The sequence below is a fragment of the Macrobrachium nipponense genome, chromosome 17 (genome assembly GCF_015104395.2).
Source record: "Macrobrachium nipponense isolate FS-2020 chromosome 17, ASM1510439v2, whole genome shotgun sequence".
NCBI classification, from domain to species: Eukaryota; Metazoa; Arthropoda; class Malacostraca; order Decapoda; family Palaemonidae; genus Macrobrachium; species Macrobrachium nipponense.
In genome coordinates, this window is record NC_087210.1 from 33,847,709 (window position 1) to 33,853,678 (window position 5,970).

Consider the following 5,970-nt stretch of genomic DNA (forward strand, 5'->3'; position numbering starts at 1 on the left):
TTATGCCCAGAACTGCATTATTTCGGTCTAAAATACGGTGCTAAATCTTGTTATATTGGAATGTCTGGATCTTCATGTCGTCTATGAAGTTCCACGTCAATTTCGCCAAATTTGGTGTCAATTTTCCTGTTTATGAATTTTCTATCCCAACTGGTTCGGTATTCAGTTATCTTAACACAAATATGACCTTATATAGTGAAGAAGAGTTTGTCATAATAATAATCTAGCTAGCTTTCACGCCCATCTTTGAAGATGCACTGTTCAATTTGCTCTGATTTTCTTAAGAGGCCAATAGATGGCGTTCGCGACTTGCTTATAGTCTCAAAAATCTTCTAATTTGTTCTGCGGATAAAGAAAGGAACATATGGTGACCAAGTGGCCGCCTTAGAGAATACTTAGAATTGAAGACATTATTGATTGAAGTATGATTTTATTAACTGATCATTTTGATCCTATTTCATAACATAATTAGTGGAATATTCCCGGTTGTCGCTGCTTTAATTAGGAAGAGCAAACTGAATCAAACTGAAGCGTCATTCAACCTTTGAACACATGATAGCTTTCTAGAATCACATGACCATTACAGTTTCGTTTCATTTATATGAAGCTAAGTCAAGACTTATCAGACAAAATATTTAGACCAGAATCATTGAATTACAAAAGAGAGTCATGAACAGGTCATGGAATCATATTGATTTCAGGAAGACTTTCGCAGAAGGCTGTTATAAAAGACAGTACATATCGACACTAACTGCAGTGTTCTGATGGAGGTGCAGTATGCAGTATACTAATAGTAGGGGCAATACGGCTATGTTGCAAGAACCTTAAAATTCGTCAAAGAGGCAATGTTCTCTATAGCCTCAGGAAACTGTACAGGGAGCGAAATAGTCATTAATTTCAAACGATAAAATGATGTTTATTACTAATAATGAATGCTGGCAAAGTTCCAATATTTTACCATTTGTTGCAATACAACATGTTGAAAACAAGGAAAAACCCTCCCTCAACATGGCTGGAATAGTTCCTGGATATTTTTTTTTTTTTTTTTCTTTTTTTTTTTTTTTTTTTTTCTTGGGAGCAAAACAGCTTTACTTTGAAACTGGATAGAAAGAAGTCTATTGGGCCTTAAGTAGGTTGCATGCATGCATGCATGATTCGCTTTTATCAAAATAGGTTTCCAATACTACAATATTGCAAGAAAACATAAATCTCTGAAAGTATCAGATCTAGAACCTTATTACGTTTCTGTGAAAAGGAACAAAATATTTACTAGAAATTGCATAATGTATTGTATTGGATTTTGGGAGTTCTTACCCAACTTTGGAAGCTTCGAACTGATTAAAAGGAGTCGTCTACTTGGATTCAATGAGAAATGTGGATTCGACATCACAATGCTTGCAAGACATTGGGACTTTTTCTCCTGGTAATGGAACCTTTGCTTCAAACGTGATAAAATGCATTATGCTGACATTCTAATCACGAATACGCGACAGAAATTCCTATTTATCCTATTTATTACAATGCCCTTGCAATACGGCAATATTGCAATCCAGGGAAAATTCGCAAGAGTGGCATGGATACAGACTAAGGATTTTTCGTCGGACAAACCAACTTTTCCTTAATATGCAGACGAAATTACAATATATCGCAATTTCCTTGCAATAAGGCAATGCTGCAATAAGACCAAGATACGTTAAAAGCAATTCTATAGCCTGAGGAATTGTGTGAAAGCAAATTAAATTAAATTGCTTCGCAGCTTATTGGCTCGTCAGTGTCGAATATACATTGCATTCGAAGTTGCAGAATATTGCCGATTTATAGCATAACGCTCCAACAGTCAAATCATTTTTGCCTTAATCCTCTACATAAGGTCAAATTAATGAAGGGCATTTTTTCTGTAATTATGGGGAATGAAAATTAAGTATCCCGCCAGTAATATCAATGAATTCTCCCAGAATAAAATTAAGTTCAGTTATAGTTATTTCCAAATTGAAAATATTTTATTTTATTATTTTGGTGTAATTTGGCTAAAATAAGATATGTTATTCCAGACTGTCTTCAACCGCCCTGTGACTATTCATGCTTTTATGAACGCAAAAGTCCCTCCTACTTTATCCATTTTCCAAAACTTTTGTGATGTTCTGATATAAAAAATTCATCATTAATTATTCATCAATTTCAATACATGAGTTGAGGAAAAATCTGTATTTATAATCTGTTTATGATGAATTTTAGGATTATATCTCAAACATCAATAATATGATTTTGTGTACGTATTTATACGTTAGTCCTCCTACTGATATGTTTATTTTTGTAGGAATCCCCCACCACCACCAACCTCCAAAAAAGTCATGTGAACTGTACGTATTTCTGCATGTATTTGTTCAGGGTAAGACATGGCTAGATCTTAACGTCTACGAACAGAGACAGAAGGATTTTCGGAATTGCCAACCTGTACAGCTTTCAAAGTGGACGAACTAAAGGTAGTTTATTATTTCGAGTAAACTCCAGTTAGGTCAGAAACCTGAATATGTTATAAATAAACCTTAAGCATAACATTTTATTACGCCTCAGAATTGTAGTATTCCTGTCCAAAACATACGGTGTTAAATTTCATTTTGTTGGTATATCTGGATGGTCGAAACTGCCAATCTATATTATGTACGCAGATGAATTAAAGGTAGTTTTCTATTTCAAGTAATCTGTAGAAAGTTCAGAAAGATGAATATTAAGTAAATGACTTTTATTCTATTACTTTATATTCAATCTTGCAGTATTTTTGCACAAAATGCGTTGCTAAATCTGTGGGGCTTTCGTCAATGCCAGGGTCTGGAAACGGAAATGACAAGTTGTCCATGTAGTTGTTTTTTTTTTTTCTTTTTTTCTTTTTTATTCACACCAACCCCCGACCCTTCCAAGAATGGAAATATATCTGTGAGTCTGGTCGTCCCCTAATATCCTTCCTCCGCTCTGTTCTGTTAACTGGTCTTTTGAAATGTTCATTTGGGGAGGTTTTTATGTTTCTTTGTGGCTACTGGACATATTAACCATCCCATTATGAAGATACTTAGGAAAGGGACAGAACACTAAAGCATTTTGAGTATAAACCTTTCAAGTTAATTAAAAATTAAAGAAATTCTCATCTCTCTCTCTCTCGCTCCTCTCTTCTCTCTCTCTCTCTCTCTCTCTCTCCTCTTCTCTCTCTCTCTCCTCTCTCTCCTCTCTCTTCTGCCATGTTAACGCTCTCCCCGCCCTCTGTAGCTGTTGCCATGTTTCATCGCTGGCCAGTTCTTTGGTCTGCCTCGTGTACTGTCCGTGTGAAAAAAGTTAAGTATATCTTAGTTTTACCAGACCACTGAGCTAATTAACAGCTCTCCTAGGGCTGGCCCGAAGGAATTAGATATTTTTACGTGGCTAGGAACCATTTGGTTTACCTAGCAACGGGACTACAGCTTATGTGGATCCGAACCACATTCCTTCGAGAAATGAATTTTCTATCACCAGAAACAAATTCCTCTGATTTCGCCGTTGGCCGAGCCGAGAATCGAACTCGGACCACCAGATTGGTAGTCAAGCGCGAAGTCCACTCGTCCAACAGGTAACCATCACCGTGTGAAATGAGTATTATTAGTATAATGCGTTTGGTAGTATATGCATATTTTGAGGTGATAAAATGTTTATTTAGTAGTGTGCAGTCGGACGGATATGATGAGCAGTTTGTGTCATTGCAAGAGCGGATGCAAGGATCTGGTTTTAGGTAGATTCTTATGGGCGTGATAATGAGCTGTCTATGACGTCACACATCTGTTCCAGTGCAATGAACTTGTGATGAACCAGTGACGCCATATCAAGGGGAGTGTCTTGTGAAAAAGTTCGTGCTTGTGTACGTACGAGCTGTTCCCCTACATAAATGGGAGGGAGGGCAGATAACCAAATTGGAGAAGCGCCCAAGTCGGAGAAGCGGCCTTGTTTGGGAATGGCTGTATATAGCCTGTATTATTTTGTTTAAGTGTAAATGCTGTTTGAATAATAGTGGTGCATTATTGGATTTTGGATTTTGACTTATTCAGTTAACGATTTTGTTTTTTTGAGAATTTGATTTATTTAGTTGATCCTTTTATTCTTAAATAAATGTATTTTTGTAATTCACGAGTCTGATTTGGCTACCTTAGATGATTGTGATATGCGAGTTACACAGAGGTCGGTTGGTTGGTAGAGAGAGAGAGAGAGAGAGAGAGAGAGAGAGAGAGGAGAGAGAGGTTGGTAAAGAGAGAGATAAATTCCGTCTAGGACTTTTAACACGCGCATTGGTTTGTTGTGTCAGTCTCTGTATATATCTGGATCTTCGTCTATTCTTATCAGTCCTTCTTCCCGTGCACTCCTTAGCCAATCGTCTTCACTGATTTTCAGATATTGCCCCAGTGCTCTGCTCTCGATGTTGACGCAGTCATCATTGCTTAGTAGTCATCTCCACCCTTCCTTTCGTATTATGTGTAGTCTGTCCGTAAATGCTCTTGGTTGTGGCACTTTGTGTATTATCATGTGTTTCCTAATTTTCTGGTCTATGCTGCGGAGTTCTGCCTTCGTCAACTACACTACTCATTCCTGCGCTGTATCAGATTACTGGCACTGCCCATGTGTTATGGTTTTTCATCATACTTCTGGCGCTTAGATCTCTGCATAATTTATTTCCTGGTCGTGTCCTTCATCACTTGGTGTTTTTTGTCCTCTCCTTCTATGAGGATTTTGCCTTTATTATTATTATTATTATTATTATTATTATTATTTATTATTATTATTATTATTATTATCATTTATATTTTTTTAAATGTTATATTTCATAAGTTTCGTTTCTTGATATTTATATTTATTATTGCAATAGACTCATTTATGCAACCCTTCGCTTTTTTTTATGACACATCTCACTGAACTAGAACATAATATCATTCTCTGCTTCAAGCAAAATCATTCGGCAACGAAAAACATTTAAAGAACGAATTATTGTCCCTCCCTGGGGACGGTGCAGTTGACATTGCCAACCTACTCGATGATTTCTCAAGAAGAAGGTTCGCCGTCGATGTTCCACTCTGAACGTTATTGAATGAGCTGAAATAATAAGTGATGAAAGGTTGTCTCTTGTGATTTCAAATGGCGCTTTTCATCGTTGTCTATTTCTTCCTGATAACAAGAAATCCTTTAATATGACATTTCTTGGACACGTTGCAGTCAGAATTGCCAACTTTTCAGGTTTTAGATGAATAAAAATCATAAAAATGTACCACTTTATTTATAATTTAAAGTTAAAAGGATAAATGATTAACGTTTGTCTCTTTAACTTTTAATAACCAAAAGAATCTTTTTATACTGCTCGGTGACAACACACGAATACCTACTTTTTTGTTGGCGCTAAGTTGGAAGAAGGGATTTTTGGAATGGGTGAAACTGATCGTCACTTGAGATTATTAACTTCTTATTTACAATCTATCAAGTTAAGGTACTCGCTTGTAAGGCAATGTCATTTCAATAAAATGGACCTCTAGTTATTTCAATGGATTTGAGTCTTTAGTTTACCAGAAATGAAGAATTATAACAAATATCCGAGACCGTTACTTCCCACGTATCCAAATGCTGTCGTCCATCCAATAGATGGCGTCAGCAGCTCCTCCTCTATTTGAGCAAAACTAAATCGAATTCCCTCTCTGGAAAAAGAACTAGGCAGTGGCCATGTGGTCGCCCTATTTAATACGGTAGTCTGATGATAGAATCAAATATAATAATAATATTTGCGTATTTTAATATGGTTTTATGAGCTATAGATGTTAAATTCTATCTGTAATGTGTATGTCCATTCAACAATAAAATGTCAAATACGGTGTTGACAGATATTGCTAAATTTCAGTGTTAAATATATCAGCCATTTATTGGTCTGTCTTCCGCAATTATCATGAAATTTGTGGATTGTTGCAGACC